This window comes from Coenobita brevimanus, chromosome 27 (genome assembly GCF_032717465.1).
Source record: "Coenobita brevimanus isolate Jiangsu-jjx chromosome 27, ASM3271746v2, whole genome shotgun sequence".
In the NCBI taxonomy this organism is placed as follows: domain Eukaryota; kingdom Metazoa; phylum Arthropoda; class Malacostraca; order Decapoda; family Coenobitidae; genus Coenobita; species Coenobita brevimanus.
In genome coordinates this window covers 9026351-9052646 of record NC_136980.1, presented here as the reverse complement: position 1 = coordinate 9052646, position 26296 = coordinate 9026351, and the positions used below count along the sequence as shown (strand labels likewise).

Below are 26296 nucleotides of genomic sequence, written 5' to 3'. Positions count from 1 at the left end.
TTTTAAGCAAACTTGGTGCAATGGTTGAGGGTTGGCCGGGGAGTAACCGCATTGTGTTTCAGAACAATAGGTCAAAGGTCGAGGTAACAGGACAAGGTCAACTTATGAGTTCTCACCCTATTTAGCCCAAACTTTCTTGTCAACTTATGATGACATGCAGTTTGGGTTTATCCCAGACAGAGGAACCACTGACCCAGTATTCAATGTCTGACAGCTTCAGGATATACGAGTATAGGAAGGAAAGTGCAGCTGTACTTGCTTGTGCTGATTAGGTAAAGGCATTTGAGAGAGTTCTTAAGGAGGTGGTAACGTGGGAAATGGGCTAGATGAGTGGATGGTTAGAGTGGTTCCGGCGATAGGCCAGGGTGCTCGCACCCAGGTAGAGTGAACGGAGGTTTGAGTGGTGAGTGTTCTGTATATGTTGGCATGCATCAGTTGTCAGTTTTAAGCTCTTTAATTTTTATCATGGTGCTTGAAGCTCTAGCACATGACTTTAGAACTGGACTTACATGGGAGTTGTATGCTGATGACTTGGAGTGGCGGGGGAAAGATCTAGGCCGTGAGGAGTTGGAGTGGAGTAAAATGGTTTGAGAGTAAACGCGGATAAAACAAAAGTGATGATAACTAGGCCTGATGACGTTACCATTAAAGAAGAGGGAGTGTGGCCATGTGTAGTCTGCCACAAGGGTGTGAGAAGTAACTCCATCCTTGTGCAGTGTTTGTGAAGAGTGGGTGCATAAGGTAAGCTGCGAAAATAATGCTAATTTCGTGTGTGTGGTGTGTCGGGGAGAGCAAGATGAGACAGAGAGGCGGAAAAGGTTTGACGTCGCAGGAGAGTCTCCTGAGAGTGTGGAGAAATTTTGATATTTGGAGGACATAATGTATGTCCTGGAGGTAGGGCTGGAACAAGCTCTGTGGCTTGAGTAAGGAGTGGTTGGCAGTAGTTAAGAAACTACTGCCTCTCGTGACATTGAGAGGGCTTTCCCTTCGTGCTAAGGGGTACTTACATGCAACATGTTTTCGTAATGTAATGCTGTAGGGAAGTGAGGCCTGGATAGTAACAAAGAGGGTATTCGTAGGCTTGACCGTAGAGATGATAATGCTTAGCTGGATGTGTAGTGTCCTTAAATGACAGGCCTGGAGGTTAAGGATCGTCAATGAAGAGTCAAGAGGATGGATGGGACTTCAGTGTACGAGCATTAGTGCTGCAATGAAAGAAGGGGCAGACTGAGATTATTTGGGCATAGAAAGAGGATGGAGGATGACACCTGGGTGTGGAGGGTAAGAGGTGTGAACGTTGTGGGTAGGGATGCTAGAGGCAGACCGAAAAAGACCTAGGACGAAGTCACAGGGTGTGACCAAGTGGATAAGGGACTGAACAGAGGGTCGCTAGAGACTGGGCAGCGTGGAGAGCAGCCATTAGGCAACCAAGGCCGAAGCACGCATGCATGGTAAAGCCTTCATAAATGAACTGAAACACTGAAACATATGGGCTAAACTTTAACCTTTCCCTCTGGCCTTCACCTTTGACTTTTTGTTTTCAAAATCTAAGCTCTTTATCCTTACCCTTCCCTAAACTCGTCCACCAAGTTTGGTCTAAACGGAGCAAAACTGTTTATACTGATCTTGCATGTGACCTTCACCTTCGACATATTGTCCTCAACAACAATGGGTTAACCTCTTGACTAACCATTTACCATCCCACCAAGGCCAGTTAAAATTTGGTCCTGCACACACACACACACACACACACACACACACACACACACACACACACACACACACACACACACACGAGACATAAAACTACCCTGCCGTCCTTTCATCCCTCACGTTTGTAATATTAATAACAATACGTAATACAGTATTGGATTGACATGAAGGATGATCCAGTTGTGGGTTGTTTATTAATACCCTTGTAGTCTCTGTATCATGATGTATATTGGCCAGTCAAAGCAACAGTTCAAAATCCGATGATAAGGCTTGAATTAATGGCTGGTGACTACACGAGGATCGGTAATGCAGACATTCAGGTATTGATAATTCCAAATCTTCCTGAAGAACACGATACACAGCAGTTGCCTTAACCCATGCAGTATGATTTTGACTTTCGTAGATCCTTCATCTTACCTCTAGACGATTTTTTACTCACTTAAGACAGACTTTTATCAGTGGTGGGGATAATGAAGGCTCTATCTCTTTTTTTTTTTTTTTTTAAATGCAAGGAAGAAGGAACCAAAGGCCAGGAGCCAGCAAACTGTTCCCGCCAAGAAAAAAAAAAAAAAACACAAGATAACAGGGAGCCAAATTCCAGATCCGTACAATTTCGAGATGCCTGGACACACTGGCACCTCCTTGTCGAATAATATCTTCTAAGCTGAGCGAAATCGTCTGATGGAAGCAATAATAAAGCAAAAAAGGGCGTCACCGTTGTGAAAGGAATAAATCTTTGTCCTGAATTCTACTCCTTGGTGAACAGCGACATGGGGGAAACAAGCTTTGTCCAGGTGTCTGACCGGTCCACCAACCGAACCTTGGATCCTCCAGTTGTGCGACGGAGAAACCAATGCACCACCAGTTATCGATATCGGGGTTGTGTAGCGTCAGGGCAAGCGAGCAAGGACGTGTCAAAAATCCACACACAAAATTACGAACTACAGCTGCTCGTAACAATGATTCGTTTTGCACAGTGACAAGGAGGCTGTAGAATTGTCCCATCTCCCTATTTCTTCTTCCATAAACAAATATTAGTTACGGAAAATTCTCAGAGCCATTTATGTATTTATATAATTATTTACTGACTTACTTGTTTAGTTGGTCAAGAAAGAAGAACAAGGAGGGCAAACTGCAGACGCTTCCCATGCCTTTTGTCCTTCTTACAGTTCAAAAGCCGAGTCACAGGAGAGAACCGACAGTAAGTTTGTATATCTAGATCGTCATTTTGGGGGAAGCCGGTGGTCCATTGGTTAGCACGCCCACCTAGGAACCGAAAGAACCAGAGTTTGATTCTTGGACTGGACAGACTTGAGCAACGTTGTACCCCCTCCCCCTTGTCACTGTTCACCAGGCATTACAGTTGGAGACCTGATTATAAAATCGATAATGGGGGAATATTGTTTATTGCTTAATAATAACTAACCATCTGTCTTAATGACCCTTGTATAGTTAATAGGCATTTATCTAAGTCTTCTTCATGTCTTCTTACCACAAACTTCAGTAGCCCTTTAAGTAAGAACACACGTATATACAGTGGCCATGTCGTCGCCAGAAATTTGTGTTCAGTTCAGGGGAGATTTTTACGCACTGGGGAGGTCAGATATTGTTTTCATTAGCTCCGTCCTTATAAAAGATCTTCATTAAGCTTAGTTAACTAGTCTGGTGGTGACCTGGATAAAACAAAGCAAAAACAATCATCAAACTGAAAGAAGTAACGTGTCCAATACTAAAGCACATTTTAAACTTATTCAGCAATCTCCAAATCATCTTTCTAGGCATAACAGAGACTTTTCCAGTTGAAGGAGTCACTTGTAAGTACATTCCATTAACTTCCACAGGGTGTTCTGATCTTAATAAATTCGTGTGGCAGCAGCAAGATTACAACATTCGATCCAGTGACGCCTTTGAAAGCCTGTCTTTTTCTATCTTCAGAGGATATTATGCACACGAGGGGAAACCTTTGGAACAGGGGGTTTGGCTATAACATTAATCAACTCCTCCACTACTACAGATCCATCCACATTTAAACAAAACTTCTTGCAAAGGGAAGTATCAAATAAGAAAATTCGTCCTCGGGAAGAAAGGATAAATGACTATCGGGAAAGAGCCTTCAGAGAATGTACGAGTATAATTGGTCTAGGGGTTGAAACCTTGCCCTTGCCCTTTGACCTTGACCATTCACCATTCATTGCCTGACCTACAACAGTTCCACCAGATTTAGTCTAAATCAAATCAAAGTGTTCGACTTGACCTTGTTCTGCGTTCTTGACCTTTGGCCTATTATTCTCAAGAACAGCAGGTCAGTCCCTCGGCTGACTCTCGGCCCATCCGCCAAGTTTGGTCTAAATCAGATCCAAACAGTTTGAGCCATAGTGTTGACTCACACACACGCGGAGAGCGAGACAATCCACCTGCCATAATGCCACATATATGGATGTAAAAGTTAGAATTATAATACTGATACGGGTAGAATAAATAAATAAATAATAATAATAATAATGAAAGAAAAATATATAAGTGGCAAATGAGAAATACTGATAACTGTAGAAGAAGGTGTAGAAATAGACCACAGGGCAGTGTTGTTGGTGGGAAGAGACTTATCTATCTATTCTATCTATCTATTGCCAGACGCCTCAATCCCGTTCGGAGTGGCCACAAGCAAATCGCCTCCACGTCGCCGTATCCCCCACCATTTCACTGCCGTGCTCCCAACTCACACCCCTCTACCTCTCCACCCCATCCCTACATCTCATCCTCGGCCTCCCCCTCCCTCTCCCTCCTCCACCTCATTCACATACACTCTCTTCGTCAGTCTTTCACCCTCCATCCTCTCCACATACCCTTAAATAATGATCAGAAGTAAACAATGAAAGAAAAGGCACGAAAAAACACATGCACAACAAAGAAAAACAAATACAAAATATTACTGACGTGCTAGGGATTTTGACTGAACCAAAGTTATATACAAGCCCGTTTATTAATACTGAGAGCTCCAAGGACGAGCCCCAGTGTCTTGATAAATGATGATAGGATACGGCTGGCTTTTCTGTATCGTTGCTGGTTACACGTTGTTAAGTAGGATGCAGTCTCATCACATTTAATAACTACAGGTGTTCCATTAACGACTAGTTCGTTACCTGGACCTGGAAACACTTTAGGGACCTGAATGTAAATCAATTGGTTGCGTGTCTTATTCTAGGGTAATGTTTGGGTGCTCTCCTTCTCAGTCACGCTTGTATGTGTTTGTAATTGTCACTTGCTCACAAAATACTGCTCTCGCATGTTGAGTTATATCCCGACACTTGTTTCTTCAACTGAAAATCACTCCATCACCAATTAATCCTTCCTCTGTCCTCCTCTTCCTTTCCGACTTTATGATAAGCCCTACAACATTTTGGGTGCTTTCCTTCTCAGTCAGTCCATTAACGTAAGTCAGGGAATTTATAGCCCGGGTAAACCTTCGCCCAGCCAGTTTTAATAACACAGCCGATAATAATGATGCTGCAAGAACATGCTGGGACAAGCTTACCCAACATCTAATAAAACAATAGTAACCTGGTCTCCTGTCCATTTTGCATTACATAATGCCTCATTTGTTATTGTAACTGTCGCGTGAGTACCTCTCCCTCCTCTAGGACCATGTTGCCTTGTATTTATTTGGTCTTTAATTATGTCAGTCTTGTATATATGATATTTTCCAACACATTGCCTATTATATCAAGTAGCGAGATGGGACCGTAATTTATTATAATTATGTGATAGATCTTTGCCTGTTTTATGAACTAATATAATCGTAGTAGTTTTAAGTCGTTCAGATTAGTAACCTGCTGGTACTGTAGCATTAAATATATTTTTTTAATGCAAGGAAGAAGGAACCAAAGGCCAGGAGCTCGCAAACCGTTCCTTAAAAAAAAAAAAAAAGTACAAAAGACAGCTAAATTCAAGATCCGTTCATTTCGAGATTCCTGGACACAATGCGTCTGAAAGACTAGAGATCATAGGAAGTAGGAAATACAGACAGAGGGAGACAGTTCCAGAGTTGACCTCTTGCATAAATGAAGGACTGGAAGTAACGGTTATCTCTTGGATTAGAGAGTTGGACAGAAAAGGGATGAGAATTTGTTGCTAGACGGGTGCTACGCACCCGTCGTAGAGGTGGAAGAATGCACGCAGACAGTTCAGAGGAGCAGTGACCACCGAAGTAGCGATAGAAAAGAGATAAAAATGCAACAGTGCGGCGAAGAGACAGAGGTTGAAGGGAGCCAGTAAGAGGAGGAGGGTTAATGAGACGAAAAGCCTTTGACTCCACCTTGTTGAGAAGAGCTTTATGTGGGGAGCCTCCCCACATGTGAGAGTTGTACTCTACACAGGGGCGAATAAAACCCGTGTATAAAGTCAACAACTGTGCAGGGGTAAGGAAAGTACAGAGTCGGTTTACCACACTTAATCTCTTGGAAGCAGATTTTACAAGAGATGTAATATGATCTTTCCAAGATAAGTCCCGAGTAATTGAAACCCCACGCATGCTCAAGGATGATGCAGGATTAAGCTGGATATTATTAGACATCAGTGGGCACTCCTGTGGAAGATTGTGTTGAGTCTTTGATGCATTAAAAACAACAAGATTATTTTTACCCCAGTCAGAGATATGAGCCAAGTCAGACATTGGGTGTGCCATAGCCTCATCCCTTGTTTGTTGAAGTAACTGCTGAGATGGACGTTGCGAGAATCGAGTGGAAAGGTGAAGGGTGGAATCAGCAGCATACGAGTGGATAGGGTTAGATGTACAGCTTAGAAGGTCATTGATGAATAAAAGGAAGAGAGTTGGTGATAGGACAGAGCCCTGAGGACCACCACTGTTGATAGATCTAGGAGAAGAACGATGGCCGTCTACAACAGCCGCTTTAGAACGACCAGAAAGGAAGCTATAGATGAAGACACAGATAGAAGGATAGAAACCGTAAGAGGGCAGTTTGGAAATTAAAGATTTATGCCAGACTCGATCGAAAGCCTTTGAGATGTCACTTTCGCCAAAGTCCCGAAAGGAGGATGACCAGGAGTCTGAACAGTAGGTAAGAATATCGCCCGTGGAGAGTCCCTGACGGAACCCATACTGACGATCAGAAAGAAGGTTGTGATAGGAAAGATGCTTTATGTTCAGCGGTGCCTTTAAGATGTTGGATGGTAAACTGATTAGCATGTTTCTAGTTATGTTATAAAATCTGGGTGCGTTTTCTTTGTAACTCCTTAATAACAGACAATTCTCTCCTGAATTCTACCAATCTCTCTGTCACGAGAGAACTGATAATAAGTTTGTATATTTAAACCACCAATGGATCTTTGGTTAGTATGTCCAGTGAGGAGCTGAAAGAAACGGAGTATGATTCTAAAACTAGTCAGAGTCTTCGGCGTTTTAATTCCTCCATGTGCCTGTTCACCAAGCATTACAGTTGAGGGTTTGTATCTGCCACCGAGATTGGCGGGTCGTGCTGTCAGGGAAGATTGTGATTTAGTAATTGCTGTTTATCTGCCTTAACGACGCTTGTGGAGTCGGTAGGTGTTTATCTAATCTTTCTTCTTATCATGAATTTCATTAAGCCGTTCACTTCAAACACACCTTTTGAGGATGTTCGTGTTATCTCCAGACGGTTTTATTCAGCCCAGGAGAGACTACGAACTGGAAAATTTTGATGTTGCCTTCACTGACTCCACCACAACAAGAGATCTTCATTCGCTGAGTACAATAGCCCGGTGGTGGCCTGATGAAAAAAAATAATAATAATAATAAAAATCATTGGCATTAGAGGGGCATCATGTCAAGGTTATTCTTATTATCCTCAGATGATTTTACTCTGCTAAGGAGAGACCTTTAAATATGGAGGATTGAGTTATAGTTTCCATTAGTCTCTCCACTACTAGGGTGTTCTAAACTCCTCTGATAGGAGCAAGATTAATGTTTAACAGTGGTAGCTGAGTGGTCACCGTTGCTGACTGCGAAATTGCTAGTCTGATAGCGTCATGGTTCGCATCCTGGTGCGGGCAGGGCATCACTCGACTCAGGTTAAATCCTGTATTAATAAAAACTTCTAGAAGTACTCTTAAAATTACTACTAAAAGTGGTTGTAGCTGAGAGTAGCTTCTAAAAGTTCCTCCTAGGAGGACTCGTAGTAGTAATTTCGCTCCTACCATAAAGTGTTACCAACACAAGGAATCTCTGCTTAATATATTTTAAAAATTACCATTGCAAAGCCTTAGAGTATCAGTAAGTAGTTTAAAAAATGAATAAAACTAGTTTTTATATATAGAAACAGCATCTATTTGATCATATATTATGATTCTTTACGAATGTCGATAACATGGATAAAATGTAAACACATCGTGTGGTCAGCTGATCGTGCCTGCTACCATCGGGGCATCGTGTGCACATGGCACAGTGACCGTCAACAATGGCACAATTTCAAGATTCCACGGCTGCAGATAAGTTCAGGAGAAAGAGAAACTGGACGGAGGGAGTGTACGAGGGACCTTCACAAACCTCTTAATGTGTGGAGCAGTTAGAGCATAGAGTGTTTCCGTTATCACATTGCTCACTGATGGCTGTGATGGTCCAAAGTCATCACAAGTACACTGCTGCATTTTTCCAGTTGCAAGGTACCTAAATAGTATCAACACTTTCATCTCGGATGTGACAGGATGGTTTCGATGTGTGGGCCTTTCCAGTACATCTCTTACTAAATCAGTAATAAGCAGAATGCCCTCACGATCGAAACGGTACCTTCTTACAAGTTCTTGATCATCATATTCCATGAATGCATCCTTCCGAGCTCGAAAATTTCTGCGTGGTGGGTGGTGTCGGTCAGCCATGGTCTATGTTGTCTTGTCTCTTGGTGTTTGAGGGACGCAGCTACTGTGTTTACTGTCACTAAAACCCATACTAACTCCTAAAAGTCCTTGTGGAGGACTTTTATTTTTTAGCGATTTTACGAGTAAACTTAGGAGCTGAAAGTAACTTTTAGGAGTACTTCTAGAAGTTAGGAGCCAAATTTCACTTTGAGAGGAACTTTTTACTCCTAGGAGTTTTTATTAATACGGGCACAGAGTAACACTGAGGGGAGGTAACTGTGGTAACCTGGATGATGCAGTGGCCTTGTATCCCTGAATATTGGGTGAAAAAATCGCCACAGGCCTAAGTTACGAAGATTAGCACCGCGGCTAAACGCCCGATGGCGTCTGCCCCCGCCTTTACCTTTACCTTTAGTCTTAAAAAAGTGCAAAGCCCGCGAACTGTAATTGGTCTTGGAACTGAACCACTGATCTTGCTCTTTGACCTTGACCTTTGACTTGTCAAAATCGAATCGCTTCATCCATGTCTGATCCTCAACAGTTTCACCAGGTTTAGTGTAAATCGGATCAAAGAGGTCAAACATGGCCATCTCTGTGAATTTAATTGGACTTTCATTTGTTTTTTCCTCAAAACCGGTAGGCCAGTCCAGGGCTGACTCACAACATTCTCTTCAAATCTGATCAAACTATGATCCAAAATGTTTCAACTGTAATGCTCTCTCTCTCTCTCTCTCTCTCTCTCTCTCTCTCTCTCTCTCTCTCTCATACACACACACATACAGAGAGAGAGAGAGAGAGAGAGAGAGAGAGAGAGAGAGAGAATATACCTGCTGTACCCCATGCACGCTCGGGTCACTGCCGACATTAGCAATAAAACAGGAATACGGGCCAAATGGAGAACACACACACACACACACACACACACACACACACACACACACACACACCGATAAGTGGATCGACATTTGATCTTATCCTGTGACCTTTGCCTTTCACTGATTTTTCGCAGAATTCAGTGCATTCATCCTCACTCTACCCGTAGCCCTTTCACCAAGTTTATTCTAGGTCAGGTCAGCAGTCTTCAAGTTGGCCTTACGAAATAATCTTAATAGTTGACTTTGCCCTGTGACCATATCCTTTGACTGATTATTCTCAAAGTCAGATTCCTTTGCTCTTGCTTAACCCTGAACCATTCCACCTGGTTTGGTATAAACAGGAGAAAACTCTTTAAGTTGACCTTGCCATGCCACCTTCCACTTGACCTGTTGTCTTCAAATGCCTACCTTATCCCCTTGACTGACCCTCAACTCTTCCAGCAAGTTTGCTCAAGAGCAGAATCAAAACTGTTTCAGTGATTTAGCTCACACAGACTCACGCAAGCCAAATTTTGACTTTCATCACTGACTTTGAAGTTTGATTTATTATTTTCAAAACTCAATTCATTCATCCTTTCCTTACCTTTAATATCTCTTTCACCATGTTTATCTATATCAACTCAGCGGTTTAGTTGACTGTGCCGTGTGTCCTTCACTTTTGACCTGTTCACGCAGACCCTTGCTGAACCTCAACTCTCACGAAATTGGTGAAAATCACACAAAAATTGCTCGAATTTCACAGCTAACACACGCCAGCATGCAGCGTGCCGATCAAAATATAACACCCGCTCACTTGGTGCTCGCGGGTGTGAAAAAAAAAAAAAAAAAAAAAAAAAAGTGGCCAATTCGAAATGATGGTAGGTTTCAGAAACAAGCTTATAAAATGATTACAGAAGCGTTTTGTTGGTGAGATAAAAAGCACCTTAAGTAGAACAGCTTCCAAACACACGAGTTTGTGACCAGGAAAACCATGCCAGAGTTGTATGAGCTGGTAAGTCAGACAGCTTTTTCTTTAACCCTCTCATAATCGGAGCAGCCCTGGTATTTTATTCAACTAACACCAGGCCATTTTATTCAGCTGAGAGTGAGACGCATGGGAACCTGAGATTTTTCATTCCTTTTCCTTTAATCATGTCATGGTCGGGACAACTCTAGACTCCTATTCCAGCTACTGACAGACGACTTGACTGAGCTACGTTAGTCCTAGAGTTAATCAGGAGAGCAGAGGGAAATGTAGTTGGTGCAATGAATGTCTTGATATAAAACAGAGGACTGGGTGTGGAGGCTGCAAGAGGATGGCATGAAAGTGTGTTAGTACCCACATTAACGTATCAGTGTCAGACTTTGTAATGGTATGAATGCACGAAGTAGAAAGTAAAGGCAGTGGAAGTGGGACTATGCATGACAGAATGAGAAAGTAATAGTAGTGGATCTGGGACTATTGGGGAATGTGTGTGGAATGCATAGAAAGAAGGGGATGAGATATAACGCGATTCGCTAAAGATGTGGAGTAAGGAGCCTGTTGATAATAATGTAGAGGAGCGAGCTTAAATAGTATAGTCGCATGAAGAGAAGTTGTTGTCGTTGTTGTTGTCGCACCAGGCTCATCTGAAAAGTGAACCCAGTGACTGCAGGCTTAAGTTGTCACAGCCCAGTCCACCATCCTCCTTCCAGGGGATGGGGAGTTAGTTGAGGGGCTTGTGTATAACCGTGTAGTTGATACCTAGTTATATCAGTGCCACCACATGAAGGCGTCCCTCTCCAGAACCAAGAAATGAGAAGAATAGGGTCTATGTGAGTGAGTTCGGAGGTGTTTGGAAATATGGTAAGCCACGAAGAAGCTGGATAGATAAGATAAATGTGTGAGAAAACAAGATATGAAGGTCAGTGAAGGTAGAGTTTACAGGGATTTTGCTGGATGAAGTATTTACGGAGGAGTACAGTCGGCTTCGGGGACCATGTTACCCTTTGCCATCCCGCTCTCACTCATGTGGCAGCGGCGTACTAGTCGTGTGGGTGGGAGGCAGACAGCAGAGATTTTTCGTATTAAGTATTGTGATACAGTACATCGACATATTAACATGCAGTCGAATGATCCACCGGGGATATAATATAATGTGGAATCTCTGTAAGGTGATGTGGTGTTACCCACAGTAAGGGAGGGGAGAGGGGGGGAGGGAGAAAAGTCAGGAGAACAGGAATGCCGAAGTGAGAATGAAGCGGCAAAACAACTTGTGAACTGCAAGGTTACGAACACCTCACAGTTTACGATTACTAAGGCCTTGTGAGTTTTTAGGGCCTGGATGTCCCCATAACCTCCTACTCTTCTCCCCCTAGAGGCATGTAAGACAATGACGGAAGGGAGCTAGGACAGTATCACTATTACCCATTATAACCCAGTGGAAACGTGGGACAGCTTCATTCCCCTTCCCTTCCTCCCTTCGTCTCCCATTCACGGTGCTTCGATGCTTCACCACCTCCTCCTTTCACCTTCCCATTCTCCTGACACTCCCCCTCCCTTTTCTCCCTTCCCTTACCTCACCCCCTCCATCATCCTACCTCTTTCACCTCGCCACCACTTTCTTCATCAGAGGCAGCATTATAAGTAACACCACATACCCTCATACAGATTCCCTATTATATCCTCTGTATTTCATTCAATCGCATCTTAATATGTCGATTTGCTGTATCACACTATACGATAAATCTCTGCTGTCTGCCTCCTACCCACACGAGTATATAGTGCGTCGTTGCCACTGCCTCTCCCCTTACCGACCCGGCACCGATCACGGCCATGGAGCTGGACACCATCACCACCGTTGCCGAGATCCACGCCTTGCCGTCTGCAGCCGAGGGGGTGAGGGCTGCCGTCCCCATCTCGCCCAACCACCGCGACGTCGAGGGCCCTTCCCCCCCCGTTTTTCCACCTGCTGCTGAGGGAGTGGATCTCACAACTTCCACCACCGATCCGCCGCCTGCAAGCCTCTCACCTGCCCTTCTGCTGCCATCCTCTGCCGAGTCAGACGATGCTCGTGAGCTCCTCGCCGCCAGGTTCGAACGTGGCTTAACTCTAGCCCTCAGCCGGGTCCTTCAAGACTCACCTTTAGGCGTTCCACCTCGCCTTAGGGACTCGGGGGAGCTAGAGTTGTACGAGGATATCGATCACAACTCCGAGTATACCGACGTCTCCGACTCTGATGAGCAGCCTTGAGGTGCTTTTTTGCCCAGCCGTTCTTCACCACCGACCATCGCACCTTCCCCTGCCCCTGCCGCCTTCCCCTCGTCCTTCAGTCTGCTGTTCCCGCTCCCCCTCGTCTTTCAGCCTGCTGTTCCCGCTTTGCTCTGAATCGAGAGCTTAATTCCGACTTTTCCCTGACGGGCTCTCTGTTTGCCCGTGCCCCTACATGTGCGGGGCGAATATCAACAAACAAACAAACGTGAGCGAGAGCGGGGTGGCAGGGGGTAACACGACTCCTGGAGCAGATTGTATATGGCAAGAGTTTGACACACCTCTCATTTAACTCCTTTGTCAAGAGAATTACTCTGTCTGGCAGAGGTGTGTGTGTGTGTGTGTGTGTGTGTGTGTGTGTGTGTGTGTGTGTAATTCACCGGGTCGGTCAGGATCACTTGATGGTCGTGATCGTCAGCTTTTACCCTCCCGGAAGGGAGCTGAGAGCTCATATAGTCCGATCTAAGGGCAAGGCTGTGACCTTCACACACGCACACACCCGTCCCCTTGCTCAAGGGGGACAGTAACCACCCACTTCGTCAGTGAAACTTTTCGCAACCTGAGCGAGGCGCGAACTCCCGTCTACCAGATGGCAAGCGAGAACGTTACCACTGCACCAGAGAGCGGTGCGTGTGTGTGTGTGTGTGTGTGCGTGTGTATGTGTGTGTGTGTGTGTGTGTCTGTGTGTGTGTGTGTGTGTATGTATGTGTGTGTGTGTGTATGTATGTGTGTGTGTGTGTATGTGTGTGTGTGTGTGTGTATGTATGTGTCTGTGTGTGTGTGTGTGTGTATGTGTGTGTGTGTGTGTGTGTGTGTAATTCACCGGGTCGGTCAGGATCACGCGATGGTTTGTGATCATCGGCATTTTACCCTCCCGGAAGAGAGCTGAGAGCTCATATAGTCCGATCTAAGGGCAAAGCCTTGACCTTCACACACGCACACACCCATCCTCTTGCTCAAGGAGGACAGTGACCACCCGCTTTGTCAGTGAAACTTTTTCGCATCCCGAGCAAGGCGCGAACCCCCGTCTTAGCAGATGCTAGGCGAGAGCGTTACCACTGCACCAGCGAGCGGTGTGTATGTGTGTGTGTGTGTGTGTGTGTGTGTGTGTGTGTGTGTGTGTGTGTGTATGTGTGTGTGTGTGTATGTGTGTGTGTGTGTGTGTGTGTGTGTGTATGTGTGTGTGTATGTGTGTGTGTGTGTGTGTATGTGTGTGTGTGTGTGTGTGTGTGTGTGTGTGTGTGTGTGTGTGTGTGTGTGTGTGTGTGTGTGTATGTATGTGTGTGTGTGTGTGTGTATGTATGTGTGTGTGTGTGTGTGTGTGTATGTATGTGTGTGTGTATGTATGTGTGTGTGTGTGTGTGTGTGTGTGTGTGTGTATGTGTGTGTGTGTGTGTATGTATGTGTGTGTGTGTGTATGTGTGTGTGTGTGTGTGTGTATGTGTGTGTGTGTGTGTGTGTGTGTGTGTATGTATGTGTGTGTGTGTATGTGTGTATGTGTGTGTGTGTGTGTGTGTGTGTGTGTGTGTGTGTGTGTGAAAATCTCGAAGATACATGAACAGCTTGAGCAGATTTTTACGCTTGTGAGATGGCGCCACGATTGCCAGGGCTTGAATGACGTGTGAATGCTCTTCATGGCTCTCCTACTTTTGTATTTTCATTGTTTCTGTTCGTACCTACCAAAACCTTGGGCGGGAAAAGAGGTCGAGATGATGATGATGATATGATGGCACAACCACGACGGCGTCCTTTTCACTCTAGTCATGCAGTCTACAGATGAAATTATCCAAGGTTTACATATGGTCTTTATTACCCCTTCACCTGGATGGATGTAGCCTTCGTTAACTCCTTCACTTAAATGCCCTATTAATGTAAAAAAAAAAACTGATCAGTAGCAGCAGGATAAACTGAAACTTGTATCCATAGGCTGGAAGGGTTAAATCAGAACTTCTGTTCCTTTTTTTTTTCCCCTCCGTCACTCCCCTGTAAGTCAGACAATTTGTGTGGTCTGTGTATCTGTGTATATGCTGGAAGTCAGATATTGTTATCCCCTTCTGGTCTAATCAAGGTTAAAGTACAAGTGAATACAAATGACGTCTCTCGGCTAAAAGGATCATCATCATCATCATCATCATCAGGAGCAGCAGCAGCAGCAGCCATTCCTTTTCTTCCCCATCAGGATCGAGGGGGTCCAGGGCTAGGGTACTCGGTCCCAACACTGAAGGTCAAGGTGACCAAGCTCACTCGACCCTGAGTGGCGCCACGTGAGCAATAAACCCCAACCATTTCTCAAGTGGAAACTATTACAGGCTCCATCCAGCTGGAGCACTGTAACCCACCAGACCACCAGTCGTCATCTGGTTATATGGTTGCCACTCAGAGTAGCAAATGGTTTCCTGGGTTACATGAAACCCATTGGTTGTCACTCAGTGTACAGTAAAGTCACCTGTAGACAGCACAACAACGAGTGAGTCGATGATGGGCGCCCCTCCTGCTACATTAATAATCTATCTATCTATATACCAAGGCTGCTTCCCCCAAAGAAGAAGGCGGTGGCCGACACAGAACAACACACTCCCAATTTACTCATCCACGCACACGCATTTGTTCGTATCTTAGACCCAGTGGGAGAAGGGACAGATCCTCACCGCACCACACCGCACGAGGGTCAACTGCACGGTGCAATCAGCGACATCCGCAGCAGGACCCGACAGCAGAGCTGGTTTACCCCTGCCACATCATAATGGACCCATCCCCTTACCCGCACCTGACTTGATCCAAAGCTGATCAGACCAAATGCGGGAGGACATCCCCTCAGGGCCGCGTCACCATTAATTCATTCACAATTTCTTTCCAATCATTCCTATCACGCACAGCCACTCTTCCTTGCTCATCAGACATCCCTCTTGCATCTAACACTCTCTTCACACTGTCCATCCATCCTATTCGGGTTCTTCCTCTCAGCCTTACACCTGTCACATCCGATTCAGTTATCTTTTTCACCAGTCGCACTTCATCCGTTTTTCCCATATGCCCAAACCATCGCAACACTCTCTGCTCAACTCGATCAGCCATCTCCCGCATAACTCCAGCTCTCCTTAGCACTTCATCATTTCTCACTCGATCCATACGCGCCACTCCACACATACTCCTCACACTTCTCATCTGCATTACATTCACACTTTCCACTCCACACATACTCCTCAGAGATCTCATCTCCAGTACATTCAAACTTTTCCTCTCTGCTACACCCATATTCCATGTTTCAGCCCCATATAACGCAGTCGGTAGCATTACACCCTCATACAGCCTTCTCTTTACATCCATTCTAAGCGAACGACATCTAAACACTTTTTTCATTCCTCCCAGCACCTTTCCTACTTCATTTATTTTTAACTTCACTTCTACATCTATTCTTCCATCCACAGCAACGTGTGACCCTAAATACTTAAAACACTCTACCTCCTCAAGCAACTCACCATTCAAAACTAAATTCATCCACCTACCAACTGCCAACCTTGTACACTTCATCACTATACTCTTATTCTCATTTGCTCCCAATTTCCTCCTTGCACACACTCTTTGAAACTCCTTTACCAACTGTCTCAATCTCTTCTCCGAATCCGCCACCAGTGCAGAATCATATGCAACAGCAGCTGATTCAGATTCCACTGTCTACCATCAGCATTCACCAGACTCAAACCTCCACCTAACAGTCTTGCATTTACCTCCCTTACAACACCATTCATATTAAACAACCAGGGTGACATCACACATCCCCGCCACAGCCCCACTCTCACAGGAAACCAATCACTCACAGTATTTCCTACTCTTACACATGCTTTGCTAGTTACATAAAACCTTTCCACTCCTTTTAACAGCCTACCATCAGGTCCATACAGTCTCAGAACAGTCCATAAAGCCTCCCTATCAATTCTACCATACACTTTCTCTAAATCCATGATCACCCAAAACACATCCTTACCTTTCGCTAAATACTTTTCACACACCTGTCTCACAGCAAACACCTGATCCACGCATTCCCTTTCTCTCCTAAAGCCACACTGCTCATCACCAATCACTCCCTCTGTACCCTTTCTCTCTTAATAAACACTCTGCCATATACCTTACAACACTTAACAGACTTATACCCCTAAAGCTAGTACATTCATTCTTATTACCCTTACCTTTATACAGTGGAACCACAGAAGCACTTGTCCAGTCAATCGGCACCATACCACTCACAAAACACACATTCAGCAGCCTTTCTAACCACTCAATAATAGTCGCTCCACCACCTTTCAGGCATTTCACGTCACACCCATCCATACCTGCAGCTTTCCCTGTTTTCATCTCCTTTACTGCCTCCTGCACTTCCTCCATCGTGATCTAAGAATCATCAGAGACAGCATTATTCATTGTAAGTGGCACCACATACCCTCACAGTGATTCCATTCTGTATTATATCCTCCGTGGAACATTCAACCGCGTCTTGATATGTCGATTTACTGTATTAGACAATATATAAAAAGAAAAATCTGCTGTCTGCGTCCTACCCATGCGAGCAGTACGTCGTTGCCACATCAGTAAGAGCGGGGTGGCAGGGGGTAACACGACTCCTGGAGCAGACAGTACATGGTAAGGGTTTGACACATCTCTCCTGTAACTCAATTGTCAAAGGAATACTCTGTCTGGCAAGTGTGTGTGTGTGTGAGTGTGTGTGTGTGTGTGTGTGTGTGTGTGTGTGTGTGTGTGTGTGTGTGTAACTAACCTCAAAAATACACAAACAGTTTGAGCAGATTGTTATGCTTGTGAGATGGCGCCAGGATTGCGAGGGCTTGAATGATGTGTGAATGATAGTGTGGCCATTTCACGGGGCATGGTCTTGATGGCTCTTCTACTAGTGTATTTCCTTTGTATGTGTTCATACCTCACCAAAGCCATAGGTGGCAAAAGAGGTCAAGATGATGATGATTACACAACCTCGAAGGCGTCCTTTTCACTCTAGTCATACAGCCTCCAGGCGAAAGTGGCCGAGGTTTACATACGGTCTTTATTAACCGCTTCACCTGGATGGATATAGCCTTCGTTAACTCCTTCACATAAATGCCCTATAAATGTGAATAACACTGGTCAGCAGCAGCGGGATAAACTGAAAATTGTCCATTGGCTGGAAGGGTTCAATCAGAATTTCTTTTCCTTTTTCTTCCTACGTCACTCCCCTGTAAGTCAGACAGTTTGTGTGGTCTGCGTGTCTGTGTGTATGCTGTAAGCCAAATACTGTTAACCCTTTCTGGCCAAATCAAGATTAGAGTACAGGTTAATACAAATGACGTCTTTCAGCTGAAAGGATCATGATCATCATCATCATCATCATCATCAGCAGCAGCAGCAGCAGCAGCAGCAAAAGCAATGGCAGCAGCAGCAGCAGCAGCAGCAGCCATTCCTTTTCTTCCCCATCAGGAGCTTAGGAGCTCCAGGTTAGGGTATTCGGTCCCAACACTGAAGGTCAGGGTGACCAAGCTCACTCGACCCTGTTTGGCGTCACGTGAGCAATAAACCCCATCCATTCCTCAGACGGAAACCATTACAGGCGCCATCCAGCTGCAGCATTTTAACCCACCAGACCACCAGTCGTCATTTGGTTATATGGTTACAACTCAGAGTAGTAAATGGTTTCCTGGGTTACAGAAACCCAGTTGGTTGTCAGTCAGTGTACAGTAGTCACCTGTAGGCAGCACAACATCGAGTGAGTCGATGATGGGCGTCCCTCCTGTTGCAGTAATAATAATAATAATAATTATTATTATTATTATTATTATAACTAGAACTCTGAAACTGTCCTGCAGACAGTCACTAGACTCCACCTAGCTATTCTTTCTTACAATGACCTTGACCCCATTAGGGAGATTTGGATTTTTTCTCTCTCAGCAATGGCCCACACCAGGACACATAACCTGGGCCATTCAGATGCCTTGCGCAGGTCGTGTTGAAATCTTCAGTAGGCACGACCAATTCATCTCGTTCACAACACATTACTGATATGACTCATTCTGACATGTCCTTTCACTGTGGGTAAAGGATCTGGATTTTTTTTTTTTTTCTATCAACAATGGCCCGTGCCATGACACACAACCTGGGCCCTTCAGATTCCTCGCATGGTCTCCTGTTCTTCTGGAATCGTTATGAGACTCTGAGGCAGGAATAATAATACCAGCGAAAACAATAGTCTCCACCTATGTAATATGTGGAGACTAGTAATAATAATAATAATAATAATGATGATGGTAACTAATAATATTATTATTTTTTAATTAACAAGGAGAAACAGACAGTGCAACACCCACGCCCACGAACTAATCTAAGGGCTAAAAATTTAACTTTGCCCTGTGATCATCACTTTCGATCAAATGCTTCAAAATTGAATTGTTTCATTTCTGTCTTACACTGAACCCTTGCACCACTTTTGGTCCAAATCACGTCAAAAATTCTACCTGAACCTCTTCCTGTGGCCTGGAATTCTGACCTTTCCCTTTTATCTTGATCTTTGACTGACTGCTCTTAAAATCGCATGTCTTCATCATGCCGACCTTTAAACCCTTCCTTGAAATTTGTGAAGACGACTGAAGCTGTTAACTTGACTTAGTCACTTGGCCTGGTCCTTTAACCTATTGTTCTCTAAAGCAGTTGGTCAGCTCCGTCGCTGATCCTTAAGCCTTCCATCAAGTTTGAGCCACATCAAATTAAACCTGTTTTTTTGTTATTTTGTTCACACAGACACTCTGGTTGAAATCTGACTTTGTTGTGTGACCTTGATCTTTGATCATTCTCAAAATCGAACACTTTTTTTTTTTTTTCATTAGCCTCAACTCTTGCACCCAGTTTGGTCTGAAACGGTCAAAAACCTTAAGTTGATCTTACTAGGTTAAATTTTGACCTAGCCATGCGACCTTGACCTTTGATATGTTTCAAAAAACAGTAGGTCAACCCCTTGACTATTTCTCTCTCATTATGCTAAATTTGGCTAAAGTCAGTTTAAAACTGTACGGGTTATCACTCACACACACGTGAGCAAGCATGGCCGCGTTGAGCAAGAAATAGGTGTATAATGATAACACAATGAATAAATCAGTATGCAGCAATGACTGCCAACTGTACATTTACCCTGACAGTATATAATAAATTTGTGCCACAGGTAAACAACTACCATCCCGAGGTGGTGTGGTCTGACGGGGCTGGTGACGCAGCAGATTGGTACTGGAACTCCACCGTGTTCCTGGCGTGGCTGTTCAACGAGTCCCCTGTCAAGGACACGGTGGTGGTCAATGACAGGTGGGGGCCTTGGCACAAGCTGTCATCATGGGTCCTTCTACACCTGTAAGGATCGCTATAATCCAGGTGAGACTAACTAGGGTGAACAATGGGTAATCTTATGGAATTTCTGCATCTGTATAAACACTTATGCTGATGGCAATGATTGATGATGGTCAGTAGTAGGTGTGATCAATAACGGATAACCATAATCCCTTCTACATGTGTATAGACCAATATACAGTAAAAGTTCTTTAATCCGGAATACAGTAGCCCATGGACCTTCCGGATTATCAGATTTTCCAGACTATAAGACAGGTACCTGAAAATGATCAAAACACACCCAAAAAAAATTACACCCGGGACCTCCTGAATGTCGGCATGGGTGCGGAATTGGATAGTTCGGTGCACCACTTTCAGCTATTTTTCTGTATTTTTCATTCTTTCCCGATTGCCCTCAATTTTTTACCTAAAAAAGCTAAAAATGACCCTGGGCTGAAAATTCCAAACCATCGGATTTTCCAAACCATCGGATGCCGGATTATCGGAGTTCAGTGTAATCTGAGTGCAAATGACAGATGTTGGTGCATGATGGGGGTGACACTATCGTTATGGATCCTTCCACACCTGTAAGGACTGCTGTAATCCAGGTGAGAATGATATCTGATGGATAATTATAAATGGTACCAATTGTAGGTGTAGGTCAGTTATAGATTTTTTTTTTTTTTTTGTCCGACTCTGGGCATAGGCTTCACAGCATGCTTTCAAGGCCCAGTAGCCCTCCTACGTACCGCACACCTCTACATGTCACCACTTCGGCGCTAACACCCACCATCCATACTGAATACATGCTAGCGCTGTCTCATACAGGACTGGTGTATTGGTATTAGCGGGGGTATTTTTACGACATGTCGGCGGGTCTTCTGGTAGATCAGTAAAGCCTGATTATTATGAAATTCAAATCCTTAAACTGTTCCCTGCCCCAGTGGGATTTGAACCCGGGTCCGTTAGGACTACAAGCCACCTCTATACCGACTGAACCACCGGTGATCAATGATAGATGAGAACTTGACATTATATGTCGCCATTGCTCTTTCTTCACCTGTACAAAATGTCATAATTCAGGTGAGAAACTGGTGAGGGTACATTATAGGCGGTCACTGATAGGTGGGGGTGCTATAATCCAAGTGAGAATAACAGATGGTGCTCAGTGATAGGTGGAATGCCTCGTGCTGTAGCTTATTATTTTGGATCTATATGCACCTGTAAAGAACGCTATAATCCAGGTGAGAATGATGGGCGATATATGTTAGCCAATAATAGGTCACATGGGCGCTTCCTCATCTGTAAAGGCCATTGTATTCCTGGCGAGAATAGGTGGGGTCGCAATATAGCTAACCATCTCTGATCCCCCTACACCGGCAAGGAGCACTGTACTCTCAATCCCGGCAGGAAAACAGTAGTGGTCAGTGGGTGGTGGTTCTGATGTTTTCAAAAACTGTGCTTCCATGCTGACACCCATCCTAGGCTGACTCCTTTGCCCTTGTTAAGTGGCTTTTTTCCATCTGGCTGGAAGCTTACCCTCACTTAGTCGGTACTGAAGAAGGGTGACCAGACTCGGTCTTCTCTCTCCCAGTTGATTTAATTTGTTGTGCTTCTTAAGCCTTTCAGCCGACCATCAACTGTAAGATTTGAAATACATTTCTTCTTATAATCTTTCTGGCTGCCAATACTGATTCCATCAGGGACGCTACACTGGTGATCTTACATTCCGCACAATTCCCTCTCACTTTCTTTCTAGGATTTCAGTTCAATACTTGCTATTCTTCTTATCGTCGGGCATATGTTTTTAATTTCCAAACTGCCCCCCTACATTTCCTATCTCCTTTCCTGTGTTTTCGTCTTATTTTTCCTTTCCAGTCGCTCCATAGCTGTTAAAGGTGGTCACTGTTCTTCCTTTTGAGCTATGAGCCATGATATTCACGGTTCTATCACCAGCTTTGTTACTCCTATTGATTTACTGAGCTTAGCATGTTATGTTGACAGTTCCATCCTTCTTTTGAGTATCCGTATCAATCCGTATAAAGTTTCCTGCAGGACCAGACCTTGTCCTAAGAGGAAGAGTGATAGCTGGAATTTCTCCCAGCATATGCTGCTCTGAAAGGGTGTTTGTTGCTTAGTCGTCACGATTCAAAAGCTGCCTGAAGGCAGTGAATTAGTGCTGATCTCTTCCTCTGACCAAACTGCAGGCTCAGGAAGGGAACGCCGAGAAGATTGTTTTATGTGTACACAGCCGAGAATTCCTTAACGCAGCGTAACGTCATGATAGTTGAGCAGAAACTCACTTGCCTTTCTATGGAATGAAAGGGAGACAGAACTACTAGACTCCCAGAGCGTAACACAGCTCCCTCCCAGTAAAGTATCCAGTAGTTGTACAGGGTCTCTAAGAATGACCTGAATTCCTAATGGTATAACTACTGGTCTACATCTCACATTACCCAGGTACTATCTGGAAGGAATTTCTGTAGTAATGACAGTGCCAGTGACAGCTGAAGTATTGCATTGGCTGTTTTGTGTGTGTGTGTGTGTGTGTGTGTGTGTGTGTGTGTGTGTGTGTGTGTGTGTTAGAGTCTGTTTATGTCATCAACAATACCCACAAGGGTGACAACGACCAAATGAATGGACATGCAGCGAGAATGAAATTTAACACTTTCGCTGCTACAAATCTTATAAAATTTAATCTGATTGACGTCTGACAATTAAAGACAACAAAAGCAAATTTACCATAGTTAGACTCGAACCCTGAATATGGGTACTTGAGATCAGGAGGCTGTTGTTTAACCCCGGTATGTGTGGTCAGCCACGGGTAAGCAACTGCTTCTGTGGTACCATCCAGTACAAACATACACCGTGTAGGGAAATGGCACCATCTTGTGGCAGACTGTACCTCATTCGGGTCTGACCAAGGTCCTTCTCCATGACCAGGTACAAGGAAATATGAGGAGACATGGCTTCCAGGTGGGCACAGCAGCTGCTTTGCTCCACCCAGGGTTCACAGCACCACAACATACAGTATCGTCAGGAGATAAACACTGCAACCAATGACCCACCATTCTAGTGATGTATTTCCTGTGTGTGTTGCAGGAGTGTTACAGCCACACAAGTGGGAGAACTGCATGACGCTGGACAAACGGTCGTGGGGGTATCGACGCAACGCACCGGTCACTGACTACCTCACTATAAATGTAGTCATCTCAGAGCTGGCATCGACCATTAGCTGTGGAGGTAAACATGCGTAGTCTCAATGTAAATGTAATATTTTAGTTATGTGAGCATATGCTGAGTGACAAGCCAAAGGACTTCAACTTTTCCCAGAAATCACCTGTTATGCCAGGTGGTAATCATATAACTAATCCATGGGGTCGAAGAGAAAAAATTTTGTCCCTGTATTTCCTGCATTCTTAAATGGCGATATGGGAAAGGGTAATATGAATGAGGGATCCCACACCATCTGTTCTTCCCCTGGCAGGCATCCAGAAAGCCTTGAATCTGGGTCTTGTACAGGTGAGAGTGGGTGTTGCATTCTCTGAGTGTTTCTTCTTCTTTTTATACAGATATTTATTGCAGGTAATATTCTGATCAACGCTGGTCCCACACACGACGGCCGTATTCCCGCCATCATGGAGGAGCGGCTGAGACAACTTGGGTGGTGGCTGGGGGTGAACGGCCAGGCGGTGTATGAGTCGAAGCCGTGGACGCACCAGAATGATTCCCTCACGCCAGGTGTATGGTACGTGCACCACATGTTTGGACTGCCATGAGCGAAATTTCACTGTCTCTTCCCGGCTAGCTGATTCAATGTAAGGTGTTACAGGCAGAATTTTATGTAACAATAATCAGAAACACGCAGCAAAAGAGTATGAGAAAGACGGATGCTTTCTGTCGTTTAGGGAGGAATGAGAAATGTGGAAGGACACAATGCTGGAAGAGGATTATCGGTGAACTTTTGCTTATGAGTGTACTCTGTCAGCAATATATGCACTATCTGTATTTCTTCTAGAATCGTATCTCATAATTTATAAAGGCCCCAACATCCTTGCATGCGTCGGCTTTGGTCACATGTCCATGCTGCTCGATCTCTGGCAGCCTCCCTATTCAGTCCCTTATCCCTGAGGTCAAACTCTATGACCCTGCCCCAGGACTTTTTCGGCCTGCCCCTCACAGCCCCACCCCTGACGCTCACACTTCTCACCTTTCACACCCATTTGTCATCCTCCATCCTCACAACATGCCCTAGCCATCTCAGTCTACCCCTCCTCACCACGACACCAATACACTCCGGCCCCATCCTTCCTCTCAATTCTTCATTAGCAGTCCTAGCCCCCTATGCCTTGCATTCATGGACGCACTACACATCCATCTAATCACTGTCATTTATACGAGTATATGTTTGAGCTTAAGAATATCCTCTTCCTTTACTGCCCAGGTCTCTCTACCATACAGCATTACACTCCTAACACATGTCGAAACAAAGATACTTTAAGACGGAGGCAGAGCTCTCTCAGTGTCAGGAGAGGCAACAGCTCGCTAATCTTTCTCCAAATACTTCTTACAAGCCACAGAGCTAGCTCCAGCCCCGCCTCCTACATGTAACATGTCTCTCAAATAACAAAATTCCTCCACATGCTCAAAAGACTCACCAGTAACATCAGTCCTCTCACGCCTTACAAACTGTACATGCTCTCCCCGACACACTGCACACAAGAAATCAGCATTCTCTCACAGTCTGCCTTTAATATCACTACCTTATGCACCCGCTTATCACAAACACTGCACAAGTTGAGGTTACTTTCCACACCCTTATGGCAAACCGTACTTAACCACTCTCTCTCTGTGCTCTGACAGTACCGCCACCAGCCTTAGATATGATCACTTTTGTTTTATCCACATTTACTTTCAAACCCTTGTGCCCCATTCCGACTCTCCATTTCCACCTCCCTTTCATTTTCTGCAATCAACACGAAGTCATGAGCATAGGCGTCCTCCCATGGAAGTCCATTTCTGAAGTCACGAGAGAGAGCTTCAAGCACCATGGCATACAATAAGGGTCTCAGGACTAACCCCTGATGCACGCCAACATTCACGGAAAACCCACTATTCAAATCTCCATTCACTCTCAACGGGGTGCGAGCACCAACCTACATAGCCATAACCACTCATACCAGCCACTCCTAGATCTCAGGCTTTCTCATTGCCCACTTCATCACCTCCCTAGGAACTCTGTCAAAGGCCTTCTCCAGATCAACAGAATCAAAGTACAGCTCTGTATTCATTCCTATATATAAGAAAAGAAACAGTGATTACCAACTCATAACGTGTGAGTCTCCAATATCCATAGGCCCTTGATTTATCCCCATTTCATGTCCACACAATATAAAACACAGTGATAAAACTAAGGCCTATTGTGTGAGTGTTTACTCCTAAATCTGTGTGAGCAGGGGCAGGGACTTGCAGTGACGCTCTGGCCCTATAGTATACATAAGTGAAAGTCTGCCGTGTCCATCTACTCTCAACTATCTTCACTTGTAGGTACACGCTGGAAATCTCCTCTGGATATTGCTTTGTAAACTCATTCTGCTACTAAAGGGCAGTATTCTGACTGCCTTAGAGATTCGAAGCACCTTATTCATGATTTATTTTACATATTACACCTCAGTATCCCTTCGTAGCTCTATCATGCAGACAAACAACGTCAATATAAAAAAATCTGTAAACACACAAGACAATATCAAGGTGTAGGAGACGCCACGAAATCAATGCCAGGGACAGTACACAGCTATAGTGGGTGTTTTCACCCGACGGAACTGGGCCACTACCACAACTGTAATAATTGTTTCATGATATTCAGTGAGCCGAAGTCGTGAGATAGGAATGAGTTTCCTTGGTCACTTCTCAAATCCACTTTCCAGTCCAGCTAAAAGTGACCATTAGCATAACTAAACTGAAAGGGTTTAGGAATATTTGTCATGTTAAGAGAGAGAGAGAGAGAGAGAGAGAGAGAGAGAGTAAACAGGTGAATTGCAGTGTCTATCTACTCTTGTCTCTTCCACTGCAGGTACACTCAGAAGGAAGGCACTGTGTACGGTATAGTGCTGACGTGGCCTCCAGGTGATGTGCTGGTGCTGGGATCTGTTCTACCCACACCAGCCACACACATCTCAATGCTGGGATATCAGGGTGCACTACAGGTATTTGCTAGCCTCTCTCTCTCTCTCTCTCTCTCTCTCTCTCTCTGTTCTTACCTAATTGTATCTTTACAGGA

General features: G+C 44.6%; 1 pseudogene; it reads left to right on the top strand.

Moving 5' to 3' along the window:
• The first annotated feature begins 2483 nt into the window (after window positions 1-2483).
• Window positions 2484-26296, top strand: part of LOC145394373 (alpha-L-fucosidase-like) — a 44850-nt pseudogene continuing 21037 nt past the window's right edge.